Raw genomic sequence first — 22,147 nt, 5'->3', positions numbered from 1 at the left:
GAATTAATCTGAAAGGGATGCACGATGGACTTAGGCCCAAGCCAAAGCCTGCAATAAAACTTCCCCGTGCGGCAGGAGATCGTTTGAGGCAAAAAGCTGCTTTTCTATGTCATTATTTACAACCAAGCAGCTGGAGGATGGGAAGGAGGGGCTGCTGGGCAGCGATCCGTGCTCAAGTGTAGCACACCGTTCCAGTTTTCAGCCTCACAGATCAAACTAATCCAGGGGCTGATGCTTCCTTAGCCTTGGGTGTGTGAACCCAAATGGTGAACAAGTGCCAGAGCAGCTTTCCCCAACCTGGTGCCCTCCAGATGTTTCGAACTGCAGCTCACGTCACCCCCAGTCAGGACAGCTGTCTAGAGGGCACCATGTTGGGAATGGCTGCACTTGAGAACCTGCAGAGGGAGCAGACTAGGTTTCAAGGATTTTGGATAGCAAGGCTCAGAAAGAGACCTCAGGCCCCTGGTGATGTTCCCAATAAGATTGTGCTGGGGTAGATGAACCATGGGGCAGATTTATGTGTCAGGTATATCATTTTTAAAAAAATTACTCAGATGTTTAGATATCAAATGCTACGGAGTACAAGGATCTCAAGGTCCATTACTTTTTAATAAATTTGGTTTATCCAGGATTGAAGCTGGCCTGATAACGTTTTCAGAAGTGCTCGTTGTTGATACCTTAGATCAGGGGTCAGCAAACTTTTTCAGGGGGCCGGTCCACTGTCCCTCAAACCATGTGGTGGGCTAGACTATATTTTGGGGAAAAACATGAATGATTTCCTATGCCCCACAAATAACTCAGAGACGAGTTTTAAATAAAAGCACACAGCCTACTCATGTAAAAACACCAGGCAGGCCCCACAAATAACCCAGAGATGCATTTTAAATAAAAGCACATATACTACTCATGTAAAAACATGCTGATTCCTGGACCATCTGCGAGCCAGATTTAGAAGGCAATTGGACCGGATCCGGCCCCTGGGCCTTAGTTTGCCTACCCATACCTTAGATTAGGGGAAGGAGAACAAGTTTCTCTTGAAGGCCCCATTCGAAAGAAGTCCAAACTGAGTGTGGGCAGAATATGCATTGGGCAAGGAAACTTCTCTCTTCCTGCCACTTCTTCTATTTCCTTCCTCTATGCCATCCCACAAAATCAGACTAAGGCACTGCAGTTTGCCTCAGATAAGTTCCCCAAATTTCCATCTCTTGGTTCTGCTGATGGACTGCATAAGCTGAGGAGAAATGTGACACTGATGCAAGTTGGCCGTTTAAAATACACTTATTGAGGATCCACCACCAATTCTGGCTCCCTCCTAACTAAATGCACATATCCGCATTTGCATAGTTGTACCTCAGCTCCCAAATGCTTTGGGAGTCAAACAATCTGGCTCCCAAGCGATCGAAAACTGGAAGTGTGTGTTCTGGTTTTCAAATGTTCTTTCAGAAGCCAAACATCTGACAAGCTCCCTGCAGCCAATCAGAAGTCGCGCTTTGAAAGTCAAACGTTTCGGAAGTCAAATGGACTCTGTTCGGCTTCCAAGGTACGACTGTATATGAAAGTTCAACCCTCCTCCCTGTGCCCTTGCTGTTCACAAGCTTACAATTTGGAGAGGTGTACAGATGCTTGACACAGACATGTGAAAATACATCGATTAGCCACAAAATGGGTTTCGACGAAAAAGCACAGAGTTCAGGATATGAAGAAATGCATGCAGCCTCAGGACTTTCTTGTCTGGTGAAATCTAATCCAATTGCAGCGATGCTAATTTCTTCCAATATAAAACTTGATCAAAAGCAGGAGAAATAAGAACTGGTTTCAGGACGGCCAGCCTTCAGCAGCTGGGTTATTTCATCAGCCAGCAATTCTCCAGTTGAGCAGAAGGTGGAACCTGACTCCAAACCCTTGGATCAAAGTCTCAGCCTCTCAAATCATCACACCTACAAAGTCAACAGATTAAGTGGGATCTTCCAAGTACACATTAAGAAGCGGGCACAGTAGATGGGAAAGAAAAGGGGGCTCTTTATCTCCATGTACAGCTTACAAGAAAATGTTACAGAGGGGAATGCTTTTGGGATGATTAAGAGACTTTAACTTTTAACCTCTTATTCAGACAGACTTAAGGCATGCACACCCACACGCTTTATGGGGCACTCGGAAAACAAAAATCTTCAGAGCGAGGAAAGCAGCTCTGAGTCACTCTGTTATCTTGCAATATGTCTCAGGAACTTGGCTTCACTCTGACTATTTTTACATTAGGCTAGACACACACACACACAGGCTTCCAAGTACACTAACTCCATTCTCTAGTCCAAAACAGCTGAAGGGCACCAGGGTGGCAAAGGACAATATAGTGGTACCTCGGGTTACATACACTTCAGGTTACATACGCTTCAGGTTACACACTCCGCTAACCCAGAAATAGTGCTTCAGGTTAAGAACTTTGCTTCAAGATAAGAACAGAAATCGTGCTCCGGCAGCGCAGCAGCAGCAGGAGGCCCCATTAGCTAAAGTGGTGCTTCAGGTTAAGAACAGTTTCAGCTTAAGTACAGACCTCCGGAACGAATTAAGTACTTAACCCGAGGTACCACTGTACATTTTTTGCTTGTGTGAAGTTTCATTTCACAACTCACAACAATACAATAATGACTTGCGGTTGTTCCTATCCTCGTCAGTATCATCGCATTACCTGGTAGCGGCCTTTTTTGGCCAAGCCTGCAGTAGATCAAATCCAAATCAGAGACAGTATGGTAACCCTTAATGTAAATTTAACAGAATCAGGAAAAAAGTAACCAGGGAGAACATTCCATCTCTCGTTACATTTGAACCCAGGGACATGCCATGGATGCCTTTGAGATGATAAGGCTCTCAAAGGCATCAAATAATGACGGACGCCACCTATCAGTTGTCCAGGATCAAGAGTAAAAGCATTTGCTGCCTGTCATGAATGTTCCCAGCAATATTATTTTCTGCAAAGTTTTTCTCTGCTCTGGCGGAGAAGAGGCAGGAACAGTGGACACCTGCCTTGGCTAGCAGAGTTCCCCCAGGACTGGGACAGCACCAGAAAGATGATTGCAACTGGTGTTACTGGAAGAACTGCCCTGACTGGGTGCTTTTCAGGTGTGCCTCATCAGTTAACAGATGCAAGTGCTCCCACACAGACAACACAAACAGCTCCAGAGAAAATGATCTGAAGACCACAGCCCAAGAGAAAGAAATCTACCTATCAGAAACACATTTGGCAGATGAGTTTCTGTTCTTCATAATGGAACAGAGATAGGGAATCACCATCCAGGGGCCTGAATGTGGCCCTTCCCACATTCCCAAGTCACACAGCTTAACAGTCCTTCTTTGTACTCTTCTTGAAGGTTTTTGCCTGGCTGAAACATAATTCTACCCACACGCTCCTTGCTTGACCTGGGTCTGAACCTCCCTTTTTTAACTTGAATCCATTGATTTGGGTCCTAGCTTCCAGAGCAGAAGAAAGCAAGCTTGCTCCATACCTCATGTGGCTGTACTCAATACTGCAACATTTTGTTGCAGGTCCACTTGCCACCTCCCATCTCTAAACAAGGTCAGATGTTAACAAGACCTTCCCAGCTATGCTCTATTCAGCATTAACCAGGTATAAAGATTCAAACTCTTTCCCCTGTCTGATACTCTCTCACACGGTTTATTTTTTCCACCTCTTTCCAGGAGCTAGTTTCTATGGGGGCAAATACTATCCCTGTGTTAAGCCATCTTTGGAAAGATTGCTTGCAACCTTTCCCACAGAATAATAATTGCAGTACATGTTCGCCCAACTGATATAGAAAAAAACACTTGGGTAGTTTCTCCTCCCAACAGCAGTATATAATAATTGAAGTCCATCGTCCACACTTTTAGTATCACTCTAACCACACTGATGACAAATCTACAGCATGCAAAAGCTGCTTCGATATGTAGCATCAAAGGTTATATTCAGCATAACCTTCTGCCCTAAAGTTTCTACCTCTTTAAATCATTCCTCTTCTCCCCTTGTGCCGGTTGGAGGATGGATGGCGGCCAACAGATTGAGGTTGAATCCTGACAAGACAGAAGTACTGTTTTTGGGGGACAGGAGACGGGAGGGTGTGGAGGACTCCCTGGTCCTGAATGGGGTAACTGTGCCCCTGAAGGACCAGGTGTGCAACCTGGGAGCCATTCTGGACTCACAGCTGTCCATGGAGGTGCAGGTCAATTCTGTGTCCAGGGCAACTGTTTACCAACTCCATCTGGTATGCAGGCTGAGACTCTATCTGCCCACGGACTGTCTCGCCAGAGTGGTGCATGCTCTGATTATCTCCCGCTTGGACTACTGCAATGCGCTCTTTGTGGGGCTACCTTTGAAGGTAGCTAGACTGGTGACTGGGAGTGGCCACCGAGACTACATAACACAGTTCTTGAAATACCTATATTGGCTCCCAGTACGTTTCTGAGCACCATTCAAAGTGTTGGTGCTGACCTTTAAATCCCTAAAGGGCCTCATTCCAGTATACCTGAAGGAGCATCTCCACCCCTATTGTTCTGCCCGGACACTAAGGTCCAGTGCTGAGGACCTTCTGGCGGTTCCCTCGCTGCGAGAAGCCAAATTACAGGGAACCAGGCAGAGGGCCTTCTCTGTAGTGGCACCCGCCCGGTGGAATGCCCTCCCACCAGATGTCAAAGAGAAAAATAACTACCAGACTTTTAGAAGACATCTGAAGGCAGCCCTGTTTAGGGAAGCTTTTAATGTTTGACAGACTATTGCATTTTAATATTTTGTTGGAAGCCGCCCAGAGTGGCTGGGGAAACCCAGCCAGATGGGAGGGGTATAAATGATATATTATTATTATTATTATTATTATTATTATTATTATTACTACTACTACCACTTTCCAAAGGCCACATACAAGTGAGCATTGGGCAGAGCCAGAGTGGGTGGAACCACAAACAGAAATTTACAGTAGTCTAGTTTTGACATGCACACCCCATGCTCCACCCAGGCAACGAAGAGGCATTATCAGGGTTTCCATCCCTAGCATATAGAAATCATTCCGCACTATGTTTGGGGAGGAAGGGACGAGTCACCGGTTGACACCCGAGTCTTACTTGCCAGATCTTATGATCAAAACAAGGCAGCCGCCCTACCAAACTCCAGATCTTCTCCCTGCCTTCCCTTTCTCTGTTCTGCATCTCGCCTGGTCCTAAATTTAGAGGGCTTAGCAACACTCAGCCGCACTGTGGGAGGGTGTTTCCGTGTCTCCAGGCTTGGCAAGGCGAGCCAAAACAAACCCGTTAGTGCAGAAATGAGAGGGGAAGAGAACGAGCACAGATTCTTCCAATGGAGGAGGAAGTAGACCAGCCAGACAAGACATTTTTAAAGGTCTGCCGCCCCTGTAAGCTTCAGCTCTGAATAATAAGGTTTCAGTTCTCCTCGATTTCCCCTGCTCTTTGCTTGGGCCACACACCAGCTTCATTAAAGCGGACAATCTGTTGGGAGCTCCTGGGAAGGAGGAACCCATGGTTCTCTTTAAATATATATATACACACACATTTTTATTGATTTTTTAAACATATCAGTTCTAACAGTCATACAATGTAACTTCTCATCTTATACAATATTTTTAGACTTCCATCAACACCACTGATGATTTTCCGTTCTTTATCACTTATTATGCACTTCTTAGTTTCTATATTACATTTAACTGTCCTTAACGAATAATTCTCTTCATAGTCTTTCTTGCAATATTTCAAATAATCCACCTTACAAAACTTCTTACAGTCCTACTAGCGTAATCTGTTCATCACAATTACTTTTCAAATAGTTCATATATTTGCTCCAGTCTTCTAAGAATCTCTGATCCCACAGGTTTCGAATCCTTCTTGTTAATTTATCTAATTCTGCGTAGTCCATCAACTTCATCCTCCATTCTTCTTTCGTCGGTAGTTCTTCTTGCTTCCATTTTTGTGCCAATAATATTCTTGCTGCTGTCGTTGTATAGAAAAACAACTTACAATCCTGTCTAAACCTGTGGTTCTCTATATGTTGTTAGACTACAGGTTGTATCACCCCAGCCTACTGCTCCTGTTGGATATGGCTAATGGATTCAAACAGCACCTGCCGAGCCACTGGCTCCCCACCTTGCCACAAGGAGGATTCTAAGTCTGGTATGGCTGATCTGCATAACCTTGTGGCTTCAGTTCTAGGATAGGAGAACAGAGACTTCATTGGCTATTGTCCCAAAGTGTCCTCTGCTTAGTCAAGGTATGACAGGTAGCTATGATGGAAAGGGCATCTTCCACAGTTGACATCTTGTGTCCACTTCTGGGCACCACCATTTAAGAAGGATGTTGACAAGTTGGAATGTGGGCAGAACCAAGGGCAACCAAGATGATCAAGGGTCTGGAAGCCAAGCCCTATGAGGAAAGGTTGAGGGAGCTGAGTATGTTTAAGCCTGGGAAAGAGGAGACTGAGAGGAGATATCTTCAAATATCTCAAGGGCTGTCACATGGAGGATAGAGCAAGCTTGTTGTCTCCTGCTCTGGAAGGTAGGACTCAAACCAGTGGCTTCAAGTTACAAGAAAGGAGATTCTGACTAAACTTCAGGAATGATTCTCTAAAGGCAAGCACTGTTCAACCGTAGAACAGACTCCCTTGGAAGGTGGTGGACTTTCCTTCGTTTGAGGTTTATAAGCAGAGGCTAGATGGCCTTCTGTCACAGTTTAGATTCTTGCATAGCGGGGGGTTCGGCTGGATGACCCTCAGGGTCCCAACTCTACAATTCTATGGTTCTATGGTTCCTGTCCACCATGAAGTCCTCCAATTCTGATTTCAAGCTTTTTAAACAAAGATGAGCAAACATTAACAGCAGAGGAGCTGGTTAAAAGGGCTTAGGTTGCATTTTCTTAAATCAGTTGAACTTACTTCCTAGTGAATACAGTATGTTTTGTGATCATGTTGCCACAGTGACATAGTGGAGCAGGGACTCACTAGTCGTATCAGAGTAGAAACAACGGCATCATTCTCAGAATGCCAAATAAATAAGCTTTTCACAGAGAGAGACCTACTAAATAAGATCTGCAGAGGACAGGTTAGGTTACATTAGCATGCACAGCTAAAGGGTTAACCTGCCATTTTTATCCTGGAAATTCCAAAGTCCCTGGTATTATACCCAAAATGCCACAAAGCACCGAGCAATCTACTGAGTCCAGCAGAACTCTTCATCAGGCTAGATATTAAGCAAAAGCAGAGGGGGTCAGAGTTCAGCAAGAAAGATGACTTAGTAGTGTTATAGTTTTTTGGGGGGGACAAGACTTCCCTAAATTCCAGGAACCATTAAAGGGTCAGAATTTAATCAAGCCCCCCTGAATTTTCAGAGCGATTCAATTGCTGGAAGAGCCAGGCTAGGCTGATAATGAGTACGAATTGTTAACAATGGCAAGGTGATGAGCCATTAAGCAAATGGGGACTCAGTGCCCAAGTGGGCAGAGACCAAAAGAATGTGGAGTTTTTTAGGATTTCAGTTTCAGGTCTTTTCAAATCCCTGGCTACAGCTTGGGAGAAGCAAGAACCTTTGGGAGCGCAAACCCCTCACCGTAGGTTCAGGGTAGGTAAATGGACCATATACCATAAAGACAATACAGTCTCTGTTGTGCCTTAACACGAACCCTGGAGAAAGTGCCTAGACCCCCAGACTTTCACACAGCTCAGAGATTGGAGAGGCGGGAAACAGTATTAAAGCCAGAATGCCCGCCTTGATTAAGAAAAATCACTTTTACTGTACCGTCTTTAAAGGGGCATACCTGTGGGGGGGGGTCTCATAAAAAAGTACCCGCGCACCGTTACATCACTGGGTTGCAAACAGGTCTACACCAGTCTCATTTTTCACTGACTGACAAGCAAACAGCTTAAAGTACACAGTGGATGCATTTCAGTGTAGCTCAGTATCAGTTTACTGTTTACAAAGCCCTTTGAATAGAGGACCTAGCTGAAATCACCTTTTGACATCAACTCCAATTACTGAACAACACTTTAAAACACATTTGAAGCCTGTGACTTCTCCTAAAAGAGTCCTGGGCACTGCAGTCTGTTAAGGATGCTGGGAATTGTAGCTCTGGCAAGGGGGAACTCCAGTTCCCATGTTTCTCCATAGGGGAGTCCTGTGCATTAAATGTGCATGGAATGGATCTGCCCTATAAAATCCCATCAATCCATCTGTCGAGTTATTCAGTTCTGTTCAAAGGAGCTGCCCTCTTGAAAGGTATACCCTGACCCCTCACAGCAAGTCGTCTCTATGCATCCTCTACATTACCCAGGAGAGAATTTTGGAATTCCTCTCTTGTTTACAAAAAAAAAAAAAAAAAAAGAGCCCTAGGAAGTCAGCCTATATATAGGAAGAAATGCATTCCTCGTCTTTTTACGCAGCATGGAAATTAACAAAAGGGGAATCCTGAATTCAAGTGACAAAAGAAAATACTGATGACCCCCTTAAATATTTTTTTACAAAAAAGAAACGTAAACAATGCAACTTAGCGATCCATGTGTCACTTAAGCAAGAGTACTGCGCTTAAAATTATAATGTGTGCGCACCCCTAAGTTATCCAAGGCTACCCCTGCGTCAAACTAGTTTCAAGAGCGAATAAACTGGTTTATGTGACCCGGGAACGTGGCCATATAGGTTGAAAACCACGCTCCCGATTTCCCACCTTCTCTTTCCAATCTCCTTGGCTCAGTAGCGCAAAGCACATCGCTGTAAGTTACACTGATTTCCAAAGAAGGGGCCCTCCCACGTTCCACTCAATATAGCGCGTCACTAAAATACTAATTACCCATGGTGGGTCTACTCCCGAGGAAGCGTTTTATAGCACGCAGGATCTGGTCCTCCGCACAAGTCCGCGAAAAATAAAGACAACAAGCTGTTGGAAGCAAGGGAGGTGAATTTCATGGGTGGCCGCAATGCTAAAAAAAACCACACCTTGGGAAAAGGAAACCCGGCAGAAATCGGTGGAACTTCACGAGTCAAGTGTACAACACGGTCCACATCGCTAGTGCGCTCAGACGACGCTACATCAACCCGAAGGCATTCACAGACGCGGAAACGCTCGTTCCCACGCACGCGCGTCTTTTTACCTGGCTCAAAGGATCTCCGGATCTAGGCTACAAGTTTCCTCCAATTTCTGTCGCCTCTGTGCAAATCTTCCCGAGTCTCTTCAGGGCGCCAAAGCGTGGGCTTCCACGGCAGAGATGAACTCGGAGGCTCAGAGAGGAAAACTTCACCTCGACTCTCCCGAGCGCAGCCCTCCACAAGATCCAACCTCTGCGCGAGATCCTTCGCCCGAGGTCCAAGCAGCTCCGCGCACCGGTGCTGCTCTGCGCGACCTCCTAACAACACCCACCCCCACCCCCGTCTAAATTATGGAGCTAAAATAAATAGGAACCTAACTCTATCAATCCAGCAGCGCAGATAAAAAAATAACACCCGGCGCGCCTTTCTGCTGCTGCAAAACTGATCGCTCTGCCGGCCGCGGGTGTACTAGTAGCGCACACGCCCCCTTCTCCCGGGTCCTTTGGCTCCGCCCCCCCAGAATTTCTCCACCAATCATAGCTCGGAATCTCACTACCTACGGGGGGGGGAGCGGGGGAGGAAGGAGAGAGCAACGCTGAGAAGCAGAGATCAGAGCAAAAGGGAGTTTTGTTGTTTTCGTCTGTGTTCCACCGCCCCCCCCCCCCAAAAAAAGCAAGCGCGAGAAGGATTTCCATAGAATTGGAGAGTTGGAAGGGGTCCCAAGGGTAATCTAGTCCAACCCCCTGCAATGCAGGAATTCTGCACACAGCCGTCCCCGGGCTCGAACCACCAACAGCAAAACGGACCGACGGATTTTTGATCAAGGAAATGGTTTGGGGTTTTTTTTTGGCAGGGTTAACCACAAGACTGTGATCGGATCTCTCGTCTCTCTTAATTTCTTTGGAGGTGGGGTGTGCGTTACATTTAACTATGCCTACAGTGGCAGCAGAATGAGGTGGAGACTGTCTATACCATTTCAGACAGAACGGATCATATTTTTTAAAAAAGTTAATCTTATTGTTTCGCTGTAGGGTTAATTGTTTTGCTTGTGCAATCAGCATAAATCTCAGACCTGAGGATGACTCAAGCATCTTCCTGGGGTTTTTTGCAACACTGCCCTAGGCACGGTTCCTCAAAAGTTAAAAATTCTACTGAGTTTGGTGGAACGCTGGATAGTGACGTGGATAGTGGAAGAGAGGACTCAATGGAGTATCCTGCACAGGGCTGGCCACCCTTGAGGCTCAGGGGAGGCGAATGCCTCAGGGGGCAGGATTCACCAGGACAGCAGATCGACCTTTCTTCCCTCCTTGTTCCTGAAGCAGATCTTCCCTCACTCTCACCCTGCTTCCCTGGCGAGGGCACCATTTAGGGGTTCACCTCAGGTGCCAAAATGCCCTGGGCCAGCCCCTAACTGGATCAATTCTCACGCTGCAGTGCAATGCTATGTTGCAGCCTCCAACTTCTGATGATTATTCCCATTTTAAAGGTAAAGGTAAAGGGACCGACTCTGGGGTTGCGGCGCTCATCTCGCTTTACAGGCCGAGGGAGCCGGCGTACAGCTTCTGGGTCATGTGGCCAGCATGACTAAGCCGCTTCTGGCAACTAGAGCAGCGCACGGAAATGCCGTTTACCTTCCCGCCGGAGCGGTACCTATTTATCTACTTGCACTTTGATGTGCTTTCGAACTGCTCGAGCTGGGACCGAGCAACGGGAGCTCACCCCGTCGTGGGGATTCGAACCACCGACCTGATTGGCAAGTTCTAGGCTCTGTGGTTTAACCCACAGCGCCACCCGTGTCCCATTTTAAAGATGCCCAAATTGAGGCTGAAAGGACGGCTAGTGACTTGCTCAAGGCCACAGAAGTCAGGGTGAGTGGGGAGGGCAACCTAGATTTAAAGCACATGGCCTCCCCTAGAGAATCCTAGGCAGTTTCCCCCTCACACATTTCCCAAAATTCAATGAAATCCTGGCAAACAAGAATCTTTAAAATGCGAATAATAATTGTTGTTATTATTTATTTATATGCCACCTATCTAACTGGGTTGCTCCAACCACTCTGGGCGGCTCCCAGCAAAAAAACAGTAAAAATGCAATACAGCATCAAACACTAAAAGCTGCCTTCAGATGCATTTTAAAAATCACCTAGCTGTTTATCTCCTTGACATCTGATGGGAGGGTGTTCCACAGGGCAGGTGCCACTACCGAGAAGGCCCTCTGCCTGGTTCCCTGTAACCTCATCTCTCGCAATGTGGGAACTGCCAGAAGGCCCTCGGAGAAGGACCTCAATGTCCGGGCAGAACGATGAGGGTGGAGATGCTCCTCCAGGTATACTGGGCTGAAGCCGTTTAGGGCTTTCAAGGTCAGCACCAACACCTTGAATTATGCTTGGAAATGTACTGGGAGCCAGTGTAGATCCTTTAAGGCTGGTGTTATGTGGTCCCGGCGACTGCTCCCAGTCACCAGTCTGGCAGCCGCATTCTGGATTAGTTGTAGTTTCCGAGTAACCTTCAAAGGTAGCCCTGTGTAGAGCGCATTGGAAGATAACCAGAGCATGTACCACTCCGGTGAGACAATAATAACCACCAGCTTGTTGCAATGGAGAGAAAAAAATAGCAGTGAAGTACAAGATAAATCAATCCTCATAATAAGAGATGCCTGCAGTTTTAGAAGGCAGCCAGCAGGAGAAGCTTGACTAGATTAGGTTTCCTCCTGGCTGCTATGAAGTTAATGTACAAAGCAGGCTTCATTTCTCCCCTGGCTGACAAATACCACAATCATGAAAGGAAGGAGGAGATTGGAGATAAAGTGTTACCTATACAGCAGGAGTTGGGACTCTGTGGAATATCTTACAGTATTCGATTGCAGTGAAATAATAGGCAATCAACTGCTTTTATTTGTTTACAGTACAGTCATACCTCGGGTTACAGACGCTTCATTTTTTTTTTCTCTTTCTTTTTTTTCTTTCCTTTTTTTTAAAAAAAAATATTTATTAAAGTTTTAAAAGTTACAGAAAGAAAAAAGAAAAAGAATCAAACATAACAAACCCATACAATACAATATAAAAACAAAAATACCACATATACATAACAAAAATAGAACAAAAGTAATTTAAAAAAAGAAAAAAGAAACACAACCTATACCTTCAATGTTATTAACTTTTTATTACTTGTTTCAGCGACCTCCTCACACCTCCCTTTTTTTCTATTCCACTTCAATTAATTGTTTCAGCAAATCCTTTCCATCTTCGTCAAATTTCTGTCCTATCATTTAACTTAACAAATTCTAACATTATTTTTTTCCTTTAATCCAATTACAATCCATTATACTTAATTCTTTATAACATTTCTCCTAAAGCCATGTAACTTCATTCCAACATCTTTCTAACAGGGTTACAGATGCTTCAAGTTGCATTTTTTCGGGTTGTGGACCGCCAAAACCCAGAAGTACCGGAATGGGTTACTTCCAGGTTTCGGCGGTCGCGCATGCGCAGAATTGCTAAAGCGCGCTTTGCACATGCGCAGAAGCACCGAATCGCAACCCCCGTGTGCGCAGACACGGGTTGCAAATGCTGCAGGTTGCGAACATGCATCCCACATAGTTCACGTTCACAACCCGAGTGTCCACTGTCGTTTATATAGGATGTCCAATTATGGTAAAAATTATATTCGGGGTTTTTAATGAAATATTTTCCATAAGTAACAAAAGTACATTCTGTGCCTCTGTTTTTAAATCGTAGCATCCTTCATACAATTTGATTGCCGTCCCTTAGAGACAATTTTTTTGCTGTAGTCCATGTGGGGTTGAGGGGGAAAGAGAGGGTGGGGGAGAGGGGGGAGAGAAATTTAGGGTAAATGTGGAAGGGGCGGAGAGGAGGGAAACATTAAACTTTCATTCTCTGTATAATATATGAGCGGAGTTTTTCATGGAATTGTAGAGTTGAGGATCATCTAATCCAACCCCTTGCAAATGCAGGAATATGCAACTATCACGTTTTGTATTTTGATCAATACAAAATTGGGTGTGGCACGGAATTTGGTGTTTTTTCTTCTGATAGGGTGGCCCAGAGGAAAAAAGTTTGAGAACCACTGCCCTAACAGAGGTATAAGGCAGAGTGGCAATTCTGCTGCTGCTCAACGCAAGGAAATAAGATGCAAAAAAGGACTGTGAGGAAATTGGTAGGAGAATTTGCCCCTGCCAACATACTGAAAAGGATCTGATCAGGGAAAGCCTTTATTGGATCACCCATTGGGCAATGCAGACATTTGCCTCAGGCTCAGGGCTTGCGGGAAGCGTCACATTGCAGAGTTCCCAAGTATTTTTCAGTCAGAGTGGCAGCAGGAGGCGGCCCCTGAATCCTCCTGCTACTGTCAGGTTTATCTCCGAATGGTGATTCAGAGGTAGTCTTCCTTGAGCGCTTGCTCATGTGTCTGGAGGCTCTTGCAGGTGAGATCATTTGAGAGAGCTCAGTGGAGCTAGTGTTTTCCACAGCCAAAAATGTACAAGGACAAGGCTAACTGTGGTGGAGGTGGAACGGAGGGGAAAGAAGCTGCTACGTCACTGCCTGAGGAGGAAAAGCGAGTTGTGTCACTTCCGCTGGGCTCTGATCCTCACTAAAAAGGAGGTGGTGGAAGGGTAATAGATGTAAACAGAGTCAAGATATATGAGCTACTGAGAAAACAGAAGCAGAACACCCATGTTTCCCATTATTTATTTCTGTTCTCTATTATGACTAATCTACATTCCTCAGGTGCCTCATATTTAAAATGCGTCAAGGCAATGTACGTTCTAGAAATGTAGAGTTTTGCCCAATGTGGGGCTCAAATCCAGGATAAAGGTAAAGGTAAAGGGACCCCTGACCATTAGGTCCAGTCGTGGCTGACTCTGGGGTTGCGGCGCTCATCTCATGTACAGCTTCCAGGTCATGTGGCCAGCATGACTAAGCCACTTCTGGTGAACCAGAGCAATGCACAGAAATGTTGTTTACCTTCCCGCTGAAGCAGTACCTATTTATCTACTTGCACTTTGACGTGCTTTCGAACTGCTAGGTTGTCAGGAGCAGGGACCGAGCAACAGGAGCTCACCCTGTTGCGGGGATTCAAACCACCAACCTTCTGATCAGCAAATCCTAGGCTCTGTGGTTTAACCCATAGCGCCACCCGCGTCCCCCAAATCCAGGATAGGGGTTCCCAAATTGTGGTCCGTGGCCCATCAAGAGTTGTCAGACCAAGCAATGGAGACAGCACACTGCCCTTTCAGGGTTAAGGGACTGTGCCTTCTCCTGCCCCATTGCCCCACTGGCCCTATTCCCTTGCTCTTCTCCCCTGCCTTCTCTGGGACAGAATAAATAGAAGAAGAAGAAGAAGAAGAAGAAGAAGAAGAAGAAGAAGAAGACACTTAAACAAAGAGATTGCACCCAATTCTTGAACGAAAGCATGTAGTCCGATGGAAGGAAACAAAGGCTGCCATATAGGTCAGATGATGAGGTATAGGAACATAATATTTCTGTATTTTCAAAATGATTGGTGGGTGGGGGTGCTATTTATTTAATCAATCAATCAATCAATCAATCAATCAATCAATCATCTATAGGCCACTCAGTATACATTGTTGAAAAATATCTAAGTGGTTTACAATGTAAGATAAAACAAAATCGCAATGCAAAGATACAAATAAAACAAATATATATGTTGTCAATATCACCAATAAAAATCCAGAATCAAAATAAAGTACTGAGCAATGTGGTCTAAATATTTATAGTCAAGAAATGCCCCTCTTCAGGGTACAACATTGCATTCCTCCTCCCACCTAGTTTCGGTTCCTTAGTCCCCTCAGCAGACAGTCCCCACTGGGCTGTTTTTGGAGTTCCCCCCTCCTTCAGGGTTCCTCTCCTTTCTTAAAATGGTTTTCACTTTTTCTATTTCTGCAAACTTTGGGCTTCCCCAAACCCTGTGGCTTCCTCTCTCTAAGGAATGGGTGCTTTCTATTTTGACCACCAAAGTGCCAGTCCCCTCTCCTGAAAATGGAAAACAGAACAGAAAATGAAGATAATGTTAGAGGGATACCATTTAATCATGGATTTTCAGCAAGAATTCCCCCTGGGGGTAGAGGACACAGTTAAAATACTGAAAGTGGAGAGCAGACTAATTTCCGACACACCAAAATTAGAAGAACTTTGCTTGTGTATATGCTAGATTTTTAAAGCACAATCGCAGTGCAATCTTTCTCTCAAAGAGTTCTGGGCATTGTAGTTTCCCCCTCAGAGTTACAATCCCCAGCAACCCTTAACAGACTACAGTGCCCAGAATTCTTTGAGGGGGGAATTGTGCTTCAAGTGTGCTTTAAAGGTACAGTCAAACCTCAGTTGCCGAATGTAATCCATTCCAGAAGACCGTCCGACTTCCGAAATGTTCGACAACTGAGGCGCGGCTTCCAACTGCTTGCAAGAGCTTCTTGCACTCAAGCGGAAGCCACGTCGGACGTTCAAGTTCTGAGGATCATTCGAAAACAGGAGCATTTACTTCCGGGTTTTCAGCGTTCAGGAGCCAAAATGTTCGAAAATAGAGCTGTTCGACAACTGAGTTTTGACTGTATAGTGTGTACATGGTCTGTGGATTTTGTCTCATATCTCAGGTTTTGGAAAAGCTCTAAACTCTTAAAAAAATAAAAATAATCATAAGAATCTGGGGATACTGCCCCCTTCCCAGTGGAAGCTCAAGGTATCCAGTTTGACCAAGTCTCTGGAAAAATGAATCTGATTAGACAGTTTCTCTAGAAGGATTTTTGCCTTGGCATGAATGGGAGAGAGTGGAGAGCTTCTGCAAAGCAGAATTCCTAGGGAATTTTTAAAACCAGTTTCAGCAGAAAGGAAGAGACAAAACCAAAAAAGATTAATTTACGGGAAGTCCCAGAAACTGACACCCTTGGAAAGAACCCAAAACCAATACATTAAGGAATCACCATGTCATAAGCCTCTTTCCAAGAAGTGTGATGAAATTTCTTTTTGTTTTATTAAGCAAAAACACAATAAGGGAGAAGAACTTATTGACTCTGTCTCTTCCCCACCTCCAGCTGACAAAAGGACCAGATTCCAGCTTTGCAGCTTGTGAGTTTCGCTGTCCAAAAAGGGAAGGAGTTTGGTTCCAGTTGCATTTGTCGCATTTCAGCTGTAACTGGGGCTTCCTGGATGTGCTGAAAATAGCTGGCAAATTATCTAGAAGCCACTACCAGCTGTAGTACTAACTGTTGCCTTAAAAATGGACAGTGAGAGAAAGAGATGGAGTAATATCCCTACGTCACACACCTCCAGGAAGGCAACTTCAGCGCCTGTTAAGAAAAGTGGAGGTTTCAAATATAGCTTGATCAAAATTGCACGTAAAATGAGGGGGGAAACACTTTATGGGGTTGGCCAATCCAGCAAAGACAGAACTAAAATGATTCAGCCAGGCAGCACAACACAAACCTGTTGCTGCACAGGTCTCAACCAGTTGCTTCCTTGCCCCGCACAAATAAATTAGCAATAGTTGATGGTAACAGTGACAGGCAGCTCTATCTAGTCTTTGAATCTGGTGTGGTAAAACCCAGATTCACTTGGCTGGTGCAATTGTAGGGTTTTGGCTACAGATGGATTGCCTTTTAATAAGGCTCAGTTCTGTACATATACATTCTTTGCCAACCTCTCTCACTGTGAACATGCCTCCTCCTTACTGTCGCTTAATATGGATAGTAGGCTTCCTGTAATAATAATAATTTATAATTTATACCCCGCCCATCTGGCTGGGTTTCCCCAGCCACTCTGGGCAGCTTCCAACTGAACATTAAAAGCAATACAGCATCAGACATAAAAAACTTCCGTAAACAGGGCTGCCTTCAGTTGTCTTTTAAAAGTAAAATAGTTGTTTATTGCCTTGACATCTTCTGGGAGGGCATTCCACAGGGCAGGCGCCACTACCGAGAAGGCCCTCTGCCTGTAACCTCACTTCTCACAGCGAGGGAATCGCCAGAAGGCCCTCGGTGCTGGAACTTAGTGTCCAGGCTGGATGATGGGGGTGTATTGCCATTACTTTTTCATTGACCATATAATGTCCTCCAAATCACTGCCTGCCCACGCTACCCCCCCCCTTAATATGGATTTTCTCATACTAGAAATACTCCAAAAAGGAGAGGGTGTGAGAAAATCTGAAATGAAGGGTCACAGTATCAGGGGCACCAACTTGCCCCCTGACATCATGCGTAATTGTGGGGGGCACGAACCAGGCACCCCCCACAGAGATCCCCACTGAACCCTGCTAGCAGTGGGGGCTGGGGAGTGGAGAGGGTGAAAATCACCCTCCCCATCGGCAGCAGGGGGTGGGGAATGCAGAGGGTGAAAAGCACCCTCTGTGCCTCCTGGCCCCCTCAATATTGGGGGGCTCGGCCCCCTGCCAACAAATATTGAGGGGGCTGAAGCCCCTTCTGCCCTCTCTAGTTGGTGCCCCCGGACAATATGGATGATGCCTAAGAAGGACTTGTTATCCTAGTTGGTATCTGTATTAGAACAGAAATTGATTTCACAGATGTAATTGTTGTACATCTACAATAATTGTTTATATATGCATATCTATCCATCTGCAATTGTTTTAATTTTTTCGGTATGCACAATTGCTTCTCTGTGTTTTTGTACTGTGAATTGCTTTGAGATGCCTCACTGAAAGCAATAATAATAATAATAATAATAATAATGTACACCCACTAACATGTGATGTGCTTCAAAGCTGTAGGCCAGGGGTCTGCAACCTTTAAGACAAAAAGAGCCACTTGGACCCGTTTCTGAAGGAAAAAAAAACTGGGAGCCGCAAAACCCGTCATTATAAAAATAACTTTTTTGTCACTTTTTTATTATTTCTTTGTTTGACCCCTCAGAATTACTCCTCCTCATAGAAATAAACGTTAAATTAACAAGTTACCTTTGTGTGTGTGTGTGTGTGTGTTCTTCACTCCCCTTCAAAACAGTGACCAGCGTACATGCCCCCTTTCAATGCAGTGACCAGCGTACATGCCCCTTACAATGTAGCAGGCGGGCGGGCGGGAAGGTGACGTCGGGACGGTGCGTGACTAATGCACGCACCGCCCCCATGCGATGTCACAGCCAGTACAGCGCCCGCCACAGTGGGGAGTGTCGGGGCGCACAATGCGCCTCCTCCTCTCGCTAGTATCCGCCCCGGAGCCGCGGCAAAGGTGTAAAAGAGCCACATGCAGCTCTGGAGCCGCCGGTTGCTGACCCCTGCTGTAGGCTAACAGTGTGCTAGGAAGCTTGCCTATTAAAAAGAGACTCTTAATACAAACAGAAACTTGATTCCAGCCAGGTGGAGAATTTGCACTGCAGTTCTCTCTCTGCTTCTGTGGATTCTGCAGATGGCCCTAGATTATTTCAACACCATATGTGTCAGGGAACTGCCATCGGAGAGTCAGGTGGTGGAAGGGCTCACAGAGGCTAAGAGACCCTCAGATGCGGAGGAAGGAACCAGCAGGGGGAGAGGGAGAGTTCCTGCAGAAACTCAATCGGAGGGATGGCTCCAAGATGCTTCCAGTGAGAACAGCGCGGAAGGCTCAGGACCTCCGCTGGGGACGCCTACTCTGCACAGGAAACTGTCACGCCGAGAATCCCGAAGGAGAGTTTCCGTCAAAGAACTCTTATGTTGGCGCAAATTCCGGAAACGCCCACTGACGGATTCTGCCAGCGATTGAGGTAGCCATGCACCCATGGCTCCGCTGACTGGGAGAGTTTAGAAACTGATTGCATGAGTTTAGAGCTCAACCATTTACGCACAAGCAGCCCCCTTAACCCATAACAATATGCCTACCACTTTCTTTGTTTCTTTTTTTAAAGGGCAGCAAAACAAAACTTAGAAGCTTTGAGGTTACAGAGGATCCTTGGTTCTCTGTTAGCTTCACCCCTTCCAACATTTCTCCAATAAAAATAGGGACATCCTAAGGAAAAGTGGGACATTCCAGGATCAAGTCAGAAACTGGGATGGCTTCTCTAAATCAGGGATGTCCCTGGAAAATAGGGACCCTTGGCGGGTCTGTAGCTTTTGTTTTATTGTGGACATGGCTGGAGGCAATTCCTTCCCTCACCACCCCCTCTGTTGTAAACCCTGAAATTCCTTCTCTCTCCCTGCACCCCAACCAGCATCAAACTCCCCCCCCCCCCATTTCAGCCTGACGACCAAGCTCAAATGCTACCTGACAGACTGCAGCCATGAGTTTATGAATGGTAAGTAATTTCCTCACTGACAGCCTCCCATTTACTCTGACATCTGCCAGCACTCCCTGACACTTGAATAAGCATTAAGACATTAACAGTCTGGCACAGGTTTAAGAGCTGGAATAATAATGGTCGGTGGACTGGGAAAGAGGGAGGAGGAAAGGGGGGAGCCACCCACTTCCGCCAAGAACAAGTGGCTCACGTGTTTTCGCCATGTGTTTTTTTTGCTTTGGAAGGCCTAGACAATGGAAAGGGCAGTTCCCAGCGTGACATATTTGTGGGAGTGAGAGCGTTTGACTCTTGACTGGCTAGAACAGCCTTCCCCGAATGAGCACCCTGCAATTCCCATCAGCCCCAGGAAACGCACCAATCAAAAATCACAGAATTGTAGACTTGCAAGAGACTCTAAGGATCACCTAATCCAGGGGTCGGCAACGTGTGGCCCATGGGCCAAATGCGGCCCTTGAAGACCGTTTTACCCAGGGGTAGGCAACCTGAGGCCCAGGGGCCCGATGCGGCCCAATCGCCTTCTCAATCCAGCCCGCGGACAGTCCGCGGAATCAGCATGTTTTTACATGAGTAGAATGTGTCCTTTTATTTAAAATGCATCTCTGGGTTATTTGTGGGGAATAGGAATTCGTTCATTATTTTTTTTCAAAATATAGTCCTGCCCCCCACATGGTCTGAGGGATGGTGGACTGGGCCATGGCTGAAAAAGGTTGCTGACCCCTGGTTTTACCGGCCCCCGAGCCACCCCCGAACTGAGCCACCTGCTCAGTGAGTCCCCCGCATGCTGCACTAAACCAATGCAGCGTGGCACAGGGACTCACTGAGCAGTGCCAGAAATCGCATCTGCACACATGCAGATACCAGAAATTGCACCTGTGCATATCCAGACGCCAAAAATTGCTTCTGCGCAGGTGCAGTTTTAGGGGTCTGGGCATGCGCATACGTGATTTCTGGCGTTGCGCTGTGCTGGCCCGGCCCACGGACAATCTCCATGGAAGTGATCCAGCCCAAGGCCGGTAAACCTTGCTGACCCCTGATCTAATCCAAGCCCCGCCCCCAATGCAGGAATGTGCAGCTGCCCCAGACGGGGATCGAACCTGCAACCTTGGTGTTATCAGCACCATATTCTAACCAGCTGAGCTATTCAGGTGGGTATTTCTCAATAATTTCTCAAGAAGCTGGAGGACACCTGCAGATTGTGACTAATGCCATGAGTATTTGCAGCTTCCTATGTGAGCACGCTGAGGTTGGTGGGGCGCCATTTGCCCTAACAGACAAGGCTCTGCTAAGAAGAGTGTTCAGATACATTCCAGTGTAGAGAAGGACCAGTTGAGGGCATAACATGGGGAGAGGAGGGGCAGCCTGGGGTGCAAAATGTGAAGGTTGCTAACACCTGTGGTCTACACCAATGGGAACTGACTCTCCAGGTTTTCAAGTGAAGGTCATTTCTAGCCTTCCCTGGAGTTGCTTGGGATTGAACCCAGAACTTTTAATTCCACTTGTGCTTCAGACTTTCCCAGTTCCTTTGAGATGGTGGCCCAGGGATGCGCCTTACTTTACCATCAATATGTTCCTTATTTTATGGAACTCGTGCTTACGCAAAACATTCCTGATCCCTCCCCTTGCCTGTCGTGCAAGGCTGAGGAAGACTTAAAACACATTGCAGAGTTCCCCCCCAAATAGACCAGAGGCAATTTCTTCCAGCAGAGCTTTACTCGCTACTGAAGGCAAATGTGCATAATGGTCACAAATCCAATACATTCAGGACTGGCACTGTCCACAAGAAATCCAGTTGCAGCACTTATCATAAACTAACTTACAAGAACTTATAATAAGACTAAACTTTAACACGAGAAAGTGAGTGAAACCGAGGCTCCTTCTGGCCTTAATATTATAGTCAGCATGACCTTGACAGAAAGGATAACAGAACCAGTTTAAGCCAGCTGTACTCAGCTTCCCAGAAGGTATAACCCAAACATCAGAAACCTTCTGCCAGCATCTTACACATAGAAAGAAACCTTCTAGAACCCCATTGAACTAAGCAGAATAGGAAAGATCTCTATACATCAGATCAATACTTTCTGTACTAAGAAATGTGAACTGACACTGCCTGCTTCTTTCATATGTTTCAATTACCCTCTTTCCCACCCTCACCCCCAATGAAACATGCCTGATTTATGCCCCATTAGGGATACCACACAGCAGCAAGCTACCTTTCCCACAGCTTTCCTCATCGTCAGCCCATACATAGTCTATCTGTACTTGGAAGATATGGTTCATCTAGCCTTTGAACACTTACGCGCTCTTTGAGGCTAGAAGCGTATGAAGTGCATCCAGAGGGCTTTGGGAAGGCCTGAATGTGTTTATTAAACATCTGGGAGGAATATTCAATTTCCTGGAATTAATGTCAAACAGAATTCACCGGCTTCATTTGGCCTTTTGAAATCCAGTTGCAAATGTTTCCACTTCCAGGTCAGCCTAATGGACTTCTAAAGGGGGGGTGGTCTCTGAAATCCAGCCAAGTTCCCCCCCCCTCCCCAGTAGCTCGTGCCTGGCTGACATGGGTCACAACCTCGTAAGAAAGCGGAATGGAAATTAATCATTGGCGTCTCCCAAAGTCAGCCCAAGTCATTTTGTGTCGCTCTGCTGGTGGCCCCAATTGTCCCTGGGTTGCCGGTTCCTGCATTTGGGGGGCAGGGGTGGGGTGGGGCTGGTTGGGATAATGATGAACAAAGCCTGTGTGCACATTACCAGCTGAAAATGCAGCTGGCCTGTTCTTTTTCTCCATTTGAATCAAGGCCGGTTTGGAGAAAAAATGCATTACAATGCAGTA

The 22,147-nt window shown here is 46.0% G+C and overlaps 1 protein-coding gene across 2 annotated transcripts in view; it reads right to left on the bottom strand.

Moving 5' to 3' along the window:
- The window catches only part of RASGEF1B (RasGEF domain family member 1B), a 266,494-nt gene that overhangs the window by 36,485 nt on the left and 207,862 nt on the right, over positions 1-22,147 (bottom strand). The window contains exon 1 of one of the 2 annotated variants that reach the window (XM_081876964.1): positions 9,128-9,487. The exons of the other annotated variant lie outside the window; for it this stretch is intronic. The gene's annotated coding sequence lies outside the window, so the exon portion shown is untranslated. Of the gene's footprint in view, positions 1-9,127; positions 9,488-22,147 lie in introns of those variants that run through there. 2 annotated transcript variants of the gene reach the window in all.

The sequence above is a fragment of the Podarcis erhardii genome, assembly GCF_964252035.2.
Source record: "Podarcis erhardii genome assembly, chromosome: 9".
Lineage (NCBI taxonomy): Eukaryota > Metazoa > Chordata > Lepidosauria > Squamata > Lacertidae > Podarcis > Podarcis erhardii.
This window is presented reverse-complemented; position numbering and strand designations above follow the sequence as displayed.